The sequence below is a fragment of the Muntiacus reevesi genome, chromosome 21 (genome assembly GCF_963930625.1).
Source record: "Muntiacus reevesi chromosome 21, mMunRee1.1, whole genome shotgun sequence".
NCBI lineage: Eukaryota > Metazoa > Chordata > Mammalia > Artiodactyla > Cervidae > Muntiacus > Muntiacus reevesi.
Window position 1 is genome coordinate 42,552,293 of NC_089269.1, and position 16,750 is coordinate 42,569,042.

At 37.1% G+C, this 16,750-nt stretch overlaps 1 protein-coding gene across 6 annotated transcripts in view; it reads right to left on the reverse strand.

Annotated features, from left to right (window-relative positions):
• Positions 1-16,750, reverse strand: part of APP (amyloid beta precursor protein) — a 285,965-nt gene that overhangs the window by 110,576 nt on the left and 158,639 nt on the right. The gene's annotated exons all lie outside the window — the stretch shown is intronic.

The window sequence follows — 16,750 nt, forward strand, 5'->3', positions numbered from 1 at the left end:
AGTGAAGCCTGGTGCAGGCCACAGTCCATGAGGTCTGCAAAGAGTTGGACACGATTGAGCGACTTTACTTTTCACTTTCACCAGGGCTTCAGAATTACTTCGGAAACAAAGCATCACAGGCTCCTTGGGTTTAATCAGTGTAGCTCCTCAGTACTAATAAAAAAGACTCCAGCTAGAGGTGAACAGAGCTTTTGGCTGCCTTTGGATGACTAGTCAGTGCCTAGACAGCATATTAAAAAGCAGAGACATTACTTTGCCTACAAAGGTCCGTCTAGTCAAGGCCATGGTTTTTCCAGTGGTCATGTATGGATGTGCGAGTTGGACTGTGAAGAAAGCTGAGCGCTGAAAAATTGATGCTTTTGAATTCTGGTGTTGGAGAAGACTCTTGAGAGTCCCTTAGACTACAAGGAGATCCAACCAGTCCATCCTAAAGGAAATCAGTCCAGTACTCTGGCCACCTCATGCGAAGAGTTGACTCATTGGAAAAGACCCTGATGCTGGGAGGGACTGGGGGCAGGAGGAGAAGCGGACGACAGAGGATGAGATGGCTGGATGGCATCACCGATTCGATGGACATGAGTTTGAGTAAACTCCGGGAGTTGGTGATGAACAGGAAGGCCTGGCATGCTGCGATTCATGGGGTCGCAAAGAGTTGGACATGACTGAGTGACTGAACTGAACTGAAACATTGTCTGCACGTCAAAACAATTCTTCATGACTTCTCTTTGAAAATAACTTCAACTTTAAAGGTGAAAGGATTGTTGTATCTGGTAATGATGGCAAAAAGTTTAACCTTGTGCAAACACTTGATTGTTTTACTTGAATAGCTGACTGCCTTGACTCTCCTAATTCAAATTACACGTATTTTGAATGTGGTCTAGTTTTCAGAGAGAGAGAAAGTCAGCCTGTTCACTGACTATATTTGAAAACATATATAAAACCTGTGAATATGACCTAAGAGTTGATTATGTTAAGTCTAATTAAAGATGAATTTGTACCTTAGGAAAAATGCTTCCATACAATAAAATATAGGCAAACCACAATTTGCTAATACAAACCCAACACTGTTTTTTACATTATACAGCTTACCTGCTAACAAGATTTGTCACCCTCCCCTGAATTAGGTTCTTAATCCCTGGTTGACTGAAAGTGTAGCAACCTGTCCGATTCTATTTGTAAAGTTACTGCAATTAGAATTTGAACTCTACCTCCTTTTTTGTTAGAAATAAAAACAATTTTCCAACCCAGTTTGTGCCCCACCTAGCTAGGCTTATGGAGAGCTTGCTGACACCTTAGCACACTCAGATATCTTCTTATCTTAGTTTTATTAACATGTCAGGGGGAAGCACCCTTCTTCTAAAAGATAAAAGCCATGCACAACAGTAAAGAATCTGCCTGCAATGCAGGAGACCCAGGTTCAAGCCCTGTGTCGGGAAGATGCCTTGGAGAAAAGCATGGGAACTCACTCCAGTATTCTTGCCCGGAGAATTCCATAGACAGAGGAGCCTGGTGGGCTACAGTCCACGGGATCACAAAGAGTCAGACACAATTGAGCAACTAACACTTTCACACTTTCACGCATAATGCAGAGATGCTTATTAACATCCCTCATAGCTCAGTCGGTAAAGAATTGGCCTGCAATGCTGGAGAGCCAGGTTCGATTCCTGGGTTGGGAAGATCTGCTGAGAAGTGATAGGCTACCCACTCCAGTACTCTTGGGCTTCCCTGCTGGCTCAGCTGGTAAAGAATCCGCTTGCAATGTGGGAGGCCTGGGCTCAATTCCTGGGTTGGGAAAATCTCCTGGAGAAGGGAAAAGCTATCCACTCCAGGATTCTGGCCTGGAGAATTCCATGGGGACTATAGTCCATGGGGTCACAAAGAGTAGGACACGACTAAGCAACTTTCACTTCTGCATTATTCAACAAACTGATCCTCATCAATTACTCAAAGATCTACCATGTTGACCTAAAAGGGGCTCCTGCTTTACTTCTCTATACACACCACTCACTGCTCCTTCCAGTCAAGGGAAACGGGTGGCAGCAAGATGGGAAGCTGCTGCTATCCTGATGATGTCAGCAGAGCAGGCAGGGGAGTGAGCACTGGCCCAGAAGGCAAGTGTCAGGATCTCTGCAGGCCCTGGGTCACAGGTATCTGAGGTGATTCTGGCTCTCTCTGGATGGTTTTAGGATGGAAACATCGGACTCCAGGAGTATCAAGTTCAGGGTCACCTATCAGTCAGGTCATTTCATTTGGTACAGCTCCTTTCACAGTCCACGCTTGCCAAGCCATGAGGTGTTTTAGTTAGCTCTCTGCTGTATGATAAAAACCTGCCAACCTGTTGACATAAGTATTCCATCAACTTGGCAGTTTGGTTTCTCCCCCCAGTTATGGAACTATCATTCTAGCTTACAAAGGGTTAAGTTAGTTTTGGCGTAGGTGGGGTCTGATCACCTCTGAGTTACTGACAAAGGAGAATCTGGGCTGCAGAGCTAGAAGCCACATGTCGTTCACATGTGGGATCCCTGCAAACCACAGCCATCCGCTGGCTCCACTCCTGGATGTTAATTCTCTCTCTCAATTGTAAGACGTGAGATTGGCTTTTCCCTCCTTCTTCTTTCTTTCTGGCAGTGACTAGAACATCACCTTCCTAGAGCAGGAGAGCTGATTTCAGAGGGGACTCGAGTGGAATGGATCACTTTTTATGTCTCACTCATCATTTCTACTGTACTGTAGGGCACACAAGTGATGATCTCTCTGACCTTAGCTCTAACCCTCCTCTTTACAAAAAGATTGTCCATGTAAATGAAAAGAGAACCTTTGCTTAGTCTGGGAGAGAGTGAGGGGTAGGCATGGGCTCTGCCCTGGGGAAGTATTATGTAATGCTTTTACGCAGGGTGTCAATAAGTATAAAGGAGATGGCCAGTCACTTTCCCAAGAGAGTGATTGGAAGGAGCAACACATCTGGATTGAAGAAATGTTAAGTGATCAATGTCAAGTTCATAGTTGTGACACTGCTAAACGGGGTAAACTGGGTGAAGACTATTAATTACGCCTTCCTATTGATTCCTTTGCTGCATGTGAATCTATGATTACCTCCAAAAACTGTACACGGATTAAAAAAAAATCTCACATTAAGAAACATATAAGAGGAATGTTTGTAGCTCAGTCTGCCTTAGAATTCTAATCTTGTCTCTTTCCCTGAATCACTTACTGTTTCAGAATAAGTTCCCTGAAGGGCTACACACTTCAGTTTTAGAAACTGTTCTTTAAATTCCTTTCTAGCAATGAGAAATTATCAGGAAACCTATCCAATTAAGATACCAACAAAGTAAAACAATTTTAAAGAATTAGGTCTGAAACATATAATTTGAAATCTGCATGACTAGATTTGGAGAAAAAGAAATCTTGAGACATTTTATTTTATTGCATTTTTCAAGAGACATTTTAAATGCTTATGCTTACATTACTATTTTTCTGAATATAAAACTTCCTAATCTATGGGAAATACTGAAAAAATTTAGTAAAAAATGTGTTTCATATTTATGACTATAATCAGCCAGTGGAAAATTATTTATAAAATTCTCCACTAAATATAGAGCATGTAAAATCAGACCTTATGTAAACGGTCACCTCAAACAGAATTCATCTGAAAATGAAAACCGCAGCTTCCTTTTCTCATCCACATTCTCCTCAAAATCTAAGCTAAGAAATGAAAAAATACACATTTTTGAAATTATTTGCTAAATTTATTTTTGAATTTCAAGTCACCTTTGTTTTTATTCTAAGTAAATGTTACATATAATAATAAAGGAGAAAATTTGCCCAGAATTGAAGCAGGGATAATTTTCAAAGAGAATGTTTCAAGTTAGGTAGAAACACAGGAAAGACAAATATTTAAGGAACTAGAATCACTGTTTATTCATATTTAATTCTTAAACTTTTAAGGCCATAAATAGGTTTCCTAGTATTCACCTAGTCTGAATTCTGCTGGCAGGGAAGGCTCATCTCTTTTTAAAAAAGCTCTATTCACCCCTCAAGACAAATATCATTTAATAAACTGAAATGCTAGTGTACACACAGCTGTATGAGTTTATGTACTTAAAAAGCAAGCACTATACATTTTATATTTGATATTTTATGTCATTTTATATTTTTTTGTAAGGTAGATCCTTGCTGAGATTTGTGCTGGTTTCAACACCAAATCCCATTATCTAAACATCAATACTATACAAATACAACATAGAGGCAAAGCTAGAGCTTGCTACATTATATAAAATGATTATGCAATTCACTGTTCAAAATATAATGCTTAGCCACAAATAATTAACTCTGAATAGATGTCAAATTGGAGCAAAATTTTTTGTGGACGACCAAACTTAGAAAGCTAATTTTACACTTAAAAAAAATTTAACATGAAGACAGCTGTGAAAGTGGTAGCTAGAATGGAAAGAAAATTTTCAAGAGTACAATTATCATAACGCCTTCTTAAAAAGCAGAGTTATCAGATTAGCAAGTAATTTGCTGTAAATAAAGTATGAAATAAAGGATAATGTCATAATGCAAAGCTTTTTTATTATGATTTTATTTTAATAACTGAATTTCAATTATTCTCAGACTCTAGAAATGTATGTGCTATAAAACTGTGCATTACAAAGAATGCATAAAATTTATATTTACAAATTTTGAGAAAGTAAACACTTGAATAATCAATCAAACTACAGTTACTTATAGAAATCTAGGAATTAAATATTCTGACATTGTATAAAAAAAGGAAAAGCCCAAAGTAGCATAATTCCTCCATATGATGCAAGAATATGGACACAATTAAGGTTCATTTACGTTAAAAATGACATATCTTGCAGTTTTAAACTGGAGCAGGAAGGGCAAATATATGAAGACAAAATAGTTTGGTTTTGTAACTAATCACCTGCTTAATGTTAACAGTAAAATAAAATGAAACAATAACAGGAGTTTAGAAATCTACAAAATATGCTTATCTTTAATATTTCAAGTAAATGTTGCCTAATCATTCAATCCATTAATAATGAAAGTGGTTGACCTCATTGCTGTTTTATAACAACTTTACTTTTCAGCCTGATTAAATTATTCCTACAATTTTAATATTACAATAGGGTGAAACATCATGAGGCTAAGTTATTAGAATCCATCTTACAGTCTGTTGAAGAATAAGTAGGCAAATTTGTGTTCGACTTTTATAGTTGAAAATTTTACAAGTCAATAAAAACATATTAGAAAACAAATTATTTTTTAAGAGTGTATTTTTTGCAACAACGTGTACTTTTGATGGGAAAGAGAATTTATAGTGTGTTTGCTAGTAGATGTAAAAAACCATGTCCAATAGAATATTCCTCTAATCAAGCAATAGTCATCAGATATTTATTACCTACTAATCATATTTTACTAATAGAGGCATGTAAAATTAGGCAAGCAAATTTGAACTAAATCCTTATGACAAATCTCACTTAAGCCCCAAATAAGGGTTGAAATATATAAACAAGTGATGGGAACAGCTGTGCATGGTAAAATCACTGACTCAGTACGCTATGACGGGAGCCAATTTGTCATGAAGTGTCTAGAAAATATCTGCAACTGGCTTGCCTTCTACTGAATTGTGTTTATTCTCTAAGGCTACCCAGTACATGTGTCATTCCAATTATATCCAATCCGATTCTCACATACCTCCGTGATGAAAGATTAGTTATAAAAATGCCATTTGAAAAATACTTGCAAAGTGTTAGACTAACAATACTCTTGCTGGTGAGCATTCACAAAAGGGCACTGCTATTTGTCCTAATTCCTTTGTTTCCCATTTATTATAGGAATAAACTTATTTGTCATCAAGCTGCATGATTCCTCTGAAGCACAGCACAGTATTATAAGAAGCTCTAAACTCTGATAAGACAAGAGCCCATGTCCTTTGCTGGAAATAAGAGGAAATTACTTTTTTTCTTTGACTGAGAGGCAGGTACGCTGGGAAATCTGATTGTGTGTCCAGAAAACAGAAAAATTAAACACTCTCTTTTATAGTGTTTGTCAATTTCTGTGGTGTAAATACTCCCACCAATGGTATTACAAGCCACCAATGGCTGTGGCTCACAAAATTCCTCAATATTTTAATAATCAGCTTTTAGCAGGAGTCGGTTATATCCCATCCATGAGAGAGAATGGGCACAGATGAAACTAGGAACAATTATGTAGGTCCAGAAATTGTAAGGATTTTCTAATTTGCTTGCTCATGAGAGTTGAAGTTTTACAACATTAGTCAGTAAGTAGACATAACAGGATTCTTTCATACTTGGTGACATTTGATAATGTAGTAAGAACAATGATACCATAGATAAGGATGGTTTCACCATTATAGATAAGGATGGTTTCACCATTACAGATAAGGATGGTTTCACCATTACAGATAAGGATGGTTTCACCATTATAGATAAGGATGGTTTTCCTTTTCAGTTTCTTATACTTTGTCTCAATCTAAATCTGCACAGTATGGGGGACTATAATGCTACTGGAGACTGCTCCTCAAAGTGGAGGCAGCCAGTGAACCTGTAGGATCAGCATCACTTGGGATTCAGGATCCATCCCAGACCTACTGTCTCTGAAACTAAGCTTAGGAAGCACTTCAGGTCACATTAACGTTGGAGAAGCACCATGGCCAAATGTGTCTTTTATGTGCAGTTAAAATGTCAAAAGTAAGAGATGGAAATGGCAACCCACTCTAGTATTCTTGCCTGGAAAAGTCCATGGACAGACGAGCCTGGTCGGCTGCAGTGCATGGGGTTACATGACTGAGCATGTGTGCACGAGGATGGAGGGAGATGGGTTGGTAGCAATAAACTGGCAGAACTAAAAAAAAGTCAAAAGTTTATATATATATATATGAAATGTCAAAAGTATATATATACACATATATAACATACTTCAATAGTTACACATATTACTTTTAAATGTTATATATATTACTTTTAAAAGTATAAAAAGTATATATATATTTGACATTAAAAATAGACATATAACTATTAAAGTACATTATATATAAGTATGTTTTATATACATACATATGTAAGATTCAACCACCTTTCAAAAGGATCAGAGGGAAAGGATCAGTAAAAAGTTGCATAGGTTTTCACTTATTAAAAGAAGTGCAGATATATTTGGGAAATGAGGGGTAAACATACTTTGATAGTTAAAATAGTCAAATGTATACATATGCCAAAATCTTAATCTTAAGAAATTATCATTACATATTTCTTTTCCTCTGAAGTTCTGTCTCATGCAAAATTATAGCAGCTTCAATACAACACCAATACAGTATTTTTCTTATTCATATGTCTATGAAAACTCACAACTTCTCAGAAGCCCAAACTTAAGTGATTTTGTTCTTGTAATTTGTCAGAACATTAGAATATCAAAAGTTTTTATTTATATTGGGGAAATATAATGAAGAAAGCTGACATAAGACTGAAGATCACTGAGCCTGGAATCTGCTTCCACTGCATTACTTCTCTGTAAGAAAGAATTATATAACATTTCTCTTACTGTAAGAAAAGGATGTTTCTGGATACGAGAGCCAAGGGTTGGAAGGACGGTCCTTTTCTGGGGGACACCAAGGGTGTCCATCTTGCCATGTTAACTTGTCCCTGTCATGGTACCCAGCAGCAAAGAGCGGGTGGGTGGCTTCCAGCTGAAAACAGCAGTATCCCTGCTTGCTCTATGGTACTAGACATGAGTGAGTTTCTTTAGGAAGAATAAAAAACAAACCAGGAAGGCAGTTTTTCTTTATCTCTCACTGCCTACATGGCACATATGTATGCATAATATTTAAAAAATAATAATTGTATGTTGATTTGTCTCTAAATACAAACTATGACACTATACATAACACATCAAATATCAGTTTTTATTTTACTAAATGAGTACTTAACTTTTTTTTAGCATATATTTTGTTTATTTTAGTTTTTCTTCTCCAATTGAAACAAATGTTCACTGCTACCTACAATGTGCAAAGCAGAGTCAGGTGTCATGACTTACATTAACATGAGACACAGTATCGCAGGGATATTTCTCTGCTCATATATTTAAAGCCAGGGATCACTGTCGATCTCAATATCAAAGCTAAGTGGTTTGCAACCAGAAAGACTGTGCGTCTTATCGCCTCCCAAGGGACATGTATCCAGGGCTAGAGATGCATTTTTGGTCATCACACCTCGGGGGCACTACAGTAGAAGCCAGGGATCTTGCTAAACATCCTACAACGAACAAGACAGTCTCCACAACAGAGAACTGTCTGGCTTTAAACATTAATAACGCTGAGATCGAGAAACCCTGCCATAGCCCATGCAAACACCAGGACTCATGCTGCGTTTTAGTGATTTTGCCCCATCATTTGGCCAAAGCTCCTGTGCGGCGGTCAGCAACACCTCAGATGCCGGTAAATTCCAGAAGAGATGTCCTCATGAGAATTAGATAACACGACATATCAGGAACTTAATTGCACGTGCAAGTAGTGTGAAATTCCTATCTATATTCTGTTCTCAGAAATTATACCCAACAAAAGCATAAATAAATTTAAGGGGAAGAGATAAACCCATCCTCATAGTTAACACCAGCACTGTCTTACTATTATTAAGTCAGTACAGTACTTTAACAAAGGGCACTATTTTCACCTCCTTTTACTGTTTCAAGAGTCTCCCAATTTTTAAAGTTTGCGCTGCTATCTTGAAGTCCAAGGCGTTTTCCTGAACACTTGTTTTAATTTTCTTTAAATTGAAATGTAGTTGGTTTACAATGCTGTGTTAGTTTCAGGTGTACAGCAAAGTGATTTGGTTATACATACATATATAATTTTTTCAGATTATTCTCCCCTATACTTAATACGGAATACTGAGTAGAGTTCCCTGTGCTATGCAGTAAGTCCTTATTGATTACCTATTTTATATATAGCAGTGTGTATGTGTTAATCCCAAACTCCTAATTTATCCTTCCTCCCTGTGAGGCAAAGTCTTTCTCTTCTGTATATAAGTTCATTTGTATCTTTTTTATTTAGAGTCCACATATCAGTGATACCATATGACATTTATCCTTGTCTGGTTTACTTCTTAGTTTGACACCTTGTCTGGTTTACTTCACTTAATTTGATAATGTCTAGGTCCTTTGATGTTGCTACAAATGGCATTATTCAGCTATAAACGTTCCACTGACCATCATTTTTATATAATATTTGTTCAGCTTTGCCTCCTCTTGACATCTTACTCTTCTGCTAATAGAATCACAAAAGGTCAAATGTCAGAAGAGGTGATACATTTTTAGGGGGACAAAGAAACAGGTGTTTAGACTGAAATACATCCTGCTTAAAAACTCCAGAAAGTCTTTTTCTACAAGGGAACTAAAGATTTCCATTAAAATACACAATTGTTACCTGCCCAAGGAATCAGAGCCTCTACTTAATGGAACACATAGATTAGCTAAAAATCAGCTGAAAATGACATGCATGTTTAAATGCTCTGTTCTCTGATTTGTTGGATTTTACTATATTTGATTTTTTTAAATTGCAGACTCTGTGTTGTGAAAATATATACAATTGCCAACATTTGTATATTTTTTGGACAGCAACTGATTTAGGGAAAGACATAAGACAGACTAGCATTTTTTAAAAACCTAGTTCCTGGCCTTTAATTGAACAGGGCTGAACATTTTATTTTTATAAGAAATTTAGACATAATTGTGTTAAAATACCTTCAGCTGATTATTTCCTTTTCCAACATTATATTAAAGAATCTTGACACAAATAAAAGTGTAGAAGGTAAAAATAAGCACTATTAGCCATGTAAAAGTTCAAGCAAATTGAGTTCAAAAACAGAACTTTCTATGTGGCAATGAAGATCTTAGTGGATAGATTAAACCACTGACTTCTATATTCCACAGTATGAAACCTATATTTCAAAAAATTTGTTACTAAAAAATTATATATGTAAACACATCACACGCAGTCTTTTATATGGCTCTGTTCTCACATTTTAAGTAAATTATTTGAATGAGCAAGGAAAGAAGCTTGTTAATGCCATGCTTCACTCTGCCTTTACCAAAGCATATATCAAACAACCTCAAAATCAATGGCTACAGTGCCATGGGGCACAAAATAATAGGCTGCCATCTGTCACATCTCTGCCCTGCATGGATACTAGTTCTCTCAAAGTCATGAAAAGGATGCTACATTCTGGTCCAGGAACAGGAGTGGAGCTTACCTGTCTGTGGTCCTAACAGAGAAGGCAAAGTCTTCCTCAAAAGGAAGCAGCCATTATTCCTTTGCCCTGTTTTCAAACCCATAAGGGAGTTTTATTTTCATTTTGGGCTAGTTTGCTGCTATGAGAACCCCAACAAAAGTATGTGAGTATATTTCCATGTCTGCAGCAAGTCAAGCTCATAGTCTTCTCCAAACTTCATGAAAAGTTAAATACAAGCAATGAAAAAGAATCCTACCAGTGAGTGATGGGCTGCCTTGCAAGTGGCACATGGATTACAGGTAACACAGGGATGTGACAATTAAGTCAACCTCTGTCTGCTCTACCCTTGAGATGATAGAAGCCGTTCTGCTTTATTTATGGTACTTCTCGGATTCGTTCTATTTGGTGCTCCATTAACTGGCAAATCCCTATTCTCCTTTAAAAAAAATCACTCAGATGACAATTTCTTGGCAATGCTGCAGGTGAAACTCCTGTCTCTTGGCTGGGCACTTTTCCTCCCCTGGGCTGCCAAAGTTTCTCCCCAGCCAGGTCAGAGAGGCTGGTTTCTCCTGAAGAGTGAGTGTATACAGCTCTGGCTGGAAGCAACCTGAGTGAGCCACCTTCTTCATATCCCTGTGTTCTCAAGAACTGGTGCAACGCCCAGTTCCTAGGAGTGCCTGGTCTGTGTTGGTGGAATGTACAGCAGCAAATCACACGATGCTTCTCAGAGATTAACAGGAACCAGAGGGAGAAGAACAGTAATTTAATTCTGTGGAGGTCAAGTCACCTAGCCCAAGGCAAGCAACATTTAGATCAAACTTTTAAACTTCATCTTCGTATGGTATGGTTAAATTGTCTTCTCAATCAGTATTTCTGTCCATTTAATAGTTGAACTTCCAAGAGGTTTAAAATACCCTCAAGAAATGAAACTCCATCTTGAAATGCAATGGCATTTAAAACTATCTTGATTCAATTTTCAGCCAGACACAAAATTGAACTGTAGATATCTAAATATACAATATAGTCACAAAAGGTAATTTAATTAAGAAACCAAGTTTAAGCTGTTTTCTCCTTAATATATGCCCATAAACAACAGCTTTATTATATAATAGAAATGGATGCATCTCATTGATGCATTTTATAATGCAAAAAGACAGTCTGTTGGGTTACCTTTGGCATTCCTAATTAGGAGTAAGTGTTCGTTCTCTGGGGAATCAAAATGACACACAGACCAAGGCAGCTATAGTTGTTATTGTTCAGTTACTAAGTCATGTCTGACCCTTTGTGACCCGCAGACTGCAGCCCGCCAGGCCCCTCTGTCCTCCAGCTACAGTAGGTTAGGTTAGTTGAGCACTTACTGTCTGCCAGGAAGAGTGCCCAGTGTCTCCTGTGAATTACTTCATTTAATCCTCACAAAATGGTTAAAACTGGGTGGGTATTATTGAATCGCATTTTTCAAGAGGGAAGCAATGAGGTATAGAGGTTATTTCACTGATACAAATTTACAGTCTGTAGGTTGTAAAGCCAGGCTTTGACTCTGAGCAGCCTTTCCTTTTAAAACATATGGAAAACATAGAATGTGCCAGGCATTATATGGTAAATGCTTAGCATGGATCATCTAGAGTAATCATGTAAAAAACATGCAACATCATTACAGCATCTATAAAACACACATGGGAAAACAGACTTACCGAGGGCATCTTGGTAACTGGCCCAAGACCATAAAATTATTAAAAAATTTTCTCTTTAAACACTTTACTAGTCTACCTCTACCCATAATAAAACCACCTTAATGAAATTAACCTGGAATGGTAATATCTGAGATATAAAAACTTCCTACTGTGTTTCTAATGAGCAGTATCAGAAGTTTCCTATAAAGGCCTGGATAGTAAATATTTTCAGCTTTGCAGCCCACATGGTATCTTTTTCGACTCCTCAACTCTGCCTCTGAAACATCAAGGTTGCCCCAGACAATATATAAACAAATGGGATTGGCTGTATCCTAATAAAACCTTTGATTAGAAAATTGGTGACAGTCTATATTTAGCCTGTGGCCATAGTTTAATATAAAAATAAAATAAAATGATACTATTATTATATAAATAAGCCTTCTAAAAGTTAGGAAATGCTCAAAGTGAAACGATACCAAGATGAGCACATGCCTAGAACAAAGGAACAGACATTTACAAGAGGACACAGGTTAAATTGAACCAGTGTGTATTTATAAACAAAAGGAAAAAGAAAAAAAAATAACATTAGGGTGGTAAAAAACACTGGTCCATCTAAGCCCAAATCCTGGCTTCCCCACTTACCAGCTTTGTGATTATGGACAAGGTTTAAAAAATTTCTCTCAGCTTTATTTGTCTTGGCTTTACATGGGAAATAAAAATTCTACCACCACTCAGCACATTACAAGGATTAAGAGACAGAATCCCTGCCCTAAAGGCAAGGGGAGTGGTGATCCTGAAAACAAGAAATCCCAGCCTGATTGGCCACGACACAGTAACAGCCAGCTCCCCATCACACCTGCTATAGCAGAGAAGTGCCGAGCCATTAGCAGAGGCATGATAAATGTGTACTTGCTGAATCAGTGAACATATAGAAAAAACCAGTTACTCTGGATGAACAAAACTGGCTAGCTAAATCATAGACTATGCCATTTACTACAATACCCACATCTAATCAGAGTTTGGGCTTCCCAGTGGTAAAGAATCAGCCTGCCAATGCAGCAGACATGGATTCAATCCCTGGGTCAGAGAGATGCCCTGGAATACAAAATAGCAACCCGCTCCAGTCTTCTTGCCTGGAAAATTTCACAGACAGAGAAGCCTGGAGGGCTACAGTCCATGGGGTCAAAAAGACTTGGACATGACTGAGCGCACAGCACAGAGTTTAGGATTCGTGGTTGAGTCAACAGTGTATGCTGATGTCTTAGGTTCATGAAATGCAAGCGCTTCTCAAAACACAGAAAATTAGGAGCAAGTGTCCACATCTACTAGGGATTTCCTGGTGGACTACTGCTGTATGCAAATTGGTATGGGCTCATTCCACTAGATCAAAACCATAGATCCTAAAGTCAGATAGGTGTGCTCACTTCTCAACGATCCCTTTCTCCTTTGGAATCAGTTAACAGAATCAGAATCAGAACCGGCATCTTCTGCTTTGACATTAATGATTCTAATACAATATGGCTGAAAATTTTATCACTATGTTGAAATGTCCTATATTTTTCTTCCCTCTGCCTATTTCTTTCAAATTGTAATGGGTTACAAAACTATTGAGGTTTTTTATGAAGCACATTAAAGACGCATACTAGTAGCAATGTGATGGTAACGAAGAATGTTCATTATTAAGTGTGGCTGTAAATCACATTTTCTCTCGGGCACTGAAACATTAACACTGGAAACGAGATGGTAAGCCTCTTTTCAGTCTCTCTTCTTTGCAGGTCATTTCCAACCTTTATTGTCAGTGGAGGGGCCAGCTATATGTTATTAGAGTTTTACAAAGTTAGCAGTCAGCTACAGCATTGACACTGCTCATCAGGAAAGAGCTGTAACCCACTTCCTATACCAATGGGGTGGAGGGAACCGCAGGAAACTGGTCGCTTTAATGTGGCCATCAAAATCTTCTACTTCTTTATCAGAATTAGATGGGAGCACAGAAGACGCTGACACAGATCCAATATATACCACTAACATGTTTCTCCTCTTAGGCCTCCTTTCCCAGAAAGTCTTGCCTCAATCACAGCTTCTATTTCAGGAGTCTTGAATGGAAGGATAGATTCCATTAAAGGCTCTTCTAGTTCTAGCACTAATAATCGGTACTTCTAATATCAGGTATTTGCTTCATGAAGGCCACTATTAACGCTGTTCTTGACATCAGCATTATTAACTTATCTTTTAAGGTTAGTTTCTTTTATTTTTTTTAATCTTTAGCCGGGAGATTTTTTTTTTCTCAAATTCTCTTTTAATTGTAGTTGTCTTTCTATAAAAAATACAAGAAATGTATATGCCCTTTATTTCTATTTAATATCTAATAATGCTACATTTAGAGAAAAACTGAAGCACAAAGAACTGGAATTATTCAGAATGTAACAAGACCATATTATCTCAAGAAAATTCTGTCTGGGTCTGGAATTTGGCCCAAGTTTCTGTGGCATTCTCTCATATACTGCATAAATTGTGTCACTTACTGTTCACCCATCCCCTCAATAGCAGTAGTATAAAAACCAAAATCTCTTCAGTGTTTCTACTAGAAAAATCCTCACCACATAATAGGTCCTGAGCTAATTACCCTCAGTTAATAGCAACATTTGCCAGCCTGGCATTAAAGGTCTCCACATTTCAGTCCCAACTCACCTTCCTGTAACCCGCTTATGGAAGATTTACCTGCTCTACTTTAATTGGACTGACCCTATCTCCCAAGCATGCCATGTACCCTCTCAAGGCACCATATTGGTTTGGCTGTTCTTAATGACCCTAAAGTAGGCTGCAGGACAATCTATTGGTAGTTCCACCACCAGCTCTTCTAGTCTGCCTTCAAATGCCATCTTTTTCATAGACCCATCCCTGATCAATCTCCAGTACTGTGAAGTAGGCTCTGGGCTCAAACTTTTTACAACACAGACTGTATTTTTTTGACTTATGTTTCCTACTAGACTTTCACATCCATGACGGTCAGCTATCCTGTCTGTTCTCATCATATAACTGATCCCCTGAGCCCAGTAAAATAGCTTATTCAAAAGAGGTACTCCAAAAATAAATGCTGAATAGGTGGGCAATAATTATTACGCAAGCAGCTATCCTGGTGGAGAGCACAAGAACTTGAGTCCCACAGCAGAATACTAGCTGCTGTAATTTGTAGTCACACATCTTTTTTTGTGTCACATATAAATTGCTTTATTCTGTTTAATAATTGCAAAATATTCCAAAGTATGGCATATAATAATTTCTTTAGCCAAAATCGTATTAAAAACTTTTAGGTTGTTTACAATCTTTGTTGTTTCAAATAGTGCTCAATAAATAGCCATGTATATTTGTCATTTTTGAATTGCTAGATCGGGATTCACACTTTTTACTTCTGAAATGCATTGCTAAATTGTATTACATTGTTTAAGAGCCATATCTTTTGTCCTGTGAATTGTCTCTCTTTATTTTTTACTGGATTCTTTTAGTTTATTTTTTCCTTTTTTTCCACGGTATATCTTCTAAAGTAAAATATAGTATACCTTCAAAACTAAAGCAATTTACAACACTGAAACATAGATTATAGAAATAAAGACACTGAAATATATCCTATGATATTTCTGTAGCCACTTTAACTAGTAGAAGGCTGCAGGGCCTCCAGTTAATTTAAAAGTCTAATAGGTATGCTTCAATAAAACTAATTAAAATTCCCTTGTAACTGAACCAGTGATTAGTATCTATGAACAGTCCTATTTATCTTAAATGTATACTCACAGCTTGATCAGTGTAAACCTGAAAAGAATGTGTTATCAAACAATTATCAGGAGCAAAAGAAAAAGAAGTCCTGAAAAATCCATCTCTCCCTGCTAGGAAAATAGGAGCTAACAAGTTCATGTAGCTAGATCTGCACAGATGGTCCTAAGAGGTACATGGAAAACCTCCTGAAAAACAGTGCCTCAAACAAAATGCATATTTACTTAAATGTGTATCTAAGTACATGCTCAACTGAAGAAGTTGTTGTCATTTCATAGGAAATTACAAAGTTAAACGATCTATTTGGTATTCTATGTATATTTTAAGAGAATATGTGATATTGCAATAGATTTTAAGCTAACTCTGAGTGTTCAACTCAGAATAATCTCACTTTTAAAAGCTACAAGTTAAAGAAATGCAAAACTTCAAAACTACTATGTTAAGTGAAAGAAGCCAGACACAAAAGACCATGTATGACCCCATTTATATTAAAAGTCTACAAAAGGCAAATCTGTAGAGACATAAAGAAGATTAATGGTTGCTGAGGGCTATCGGTAAGAACAAGGATTCATAGTGAAGGGGTGTGAGGACTGGGGTGATGAAAATGTTCTAAGATTGGATTCTGTGATGGTTTCACAATCTGGTACATTTATTAATGCCACTGAATTATACACCTCTGCACTTAAGATGAGTGAATTTTATATGTAAATTATACTTCAGCAAAGTTATAAAAAATGCAGTGAAGGGAAGATGACATACCACAGTGATCGTTAGGAATCTATGTGAAGCAAAAAGAGTAGCTTATTTTAAGCTCCAATTTAACAATGGAGCAGAAAGCATTTTACTTTAATAAAAGTGACCATACTGCTGTAGCATTTGTGGACAGACTTTAAAAGTACCTGCAATGCATTAAAACAATACTTATGTCTGTACTCATTCAATCTAATCTTAGGCCCATCTTTTACTATTTGCAAAACAAACATATACCCTTTAAGAAAGGCAACTCAACAATTCAATAATTTTGGTTGTTTAGTGTAAACTGAACCTTGCTTTTATTTCAGGGAG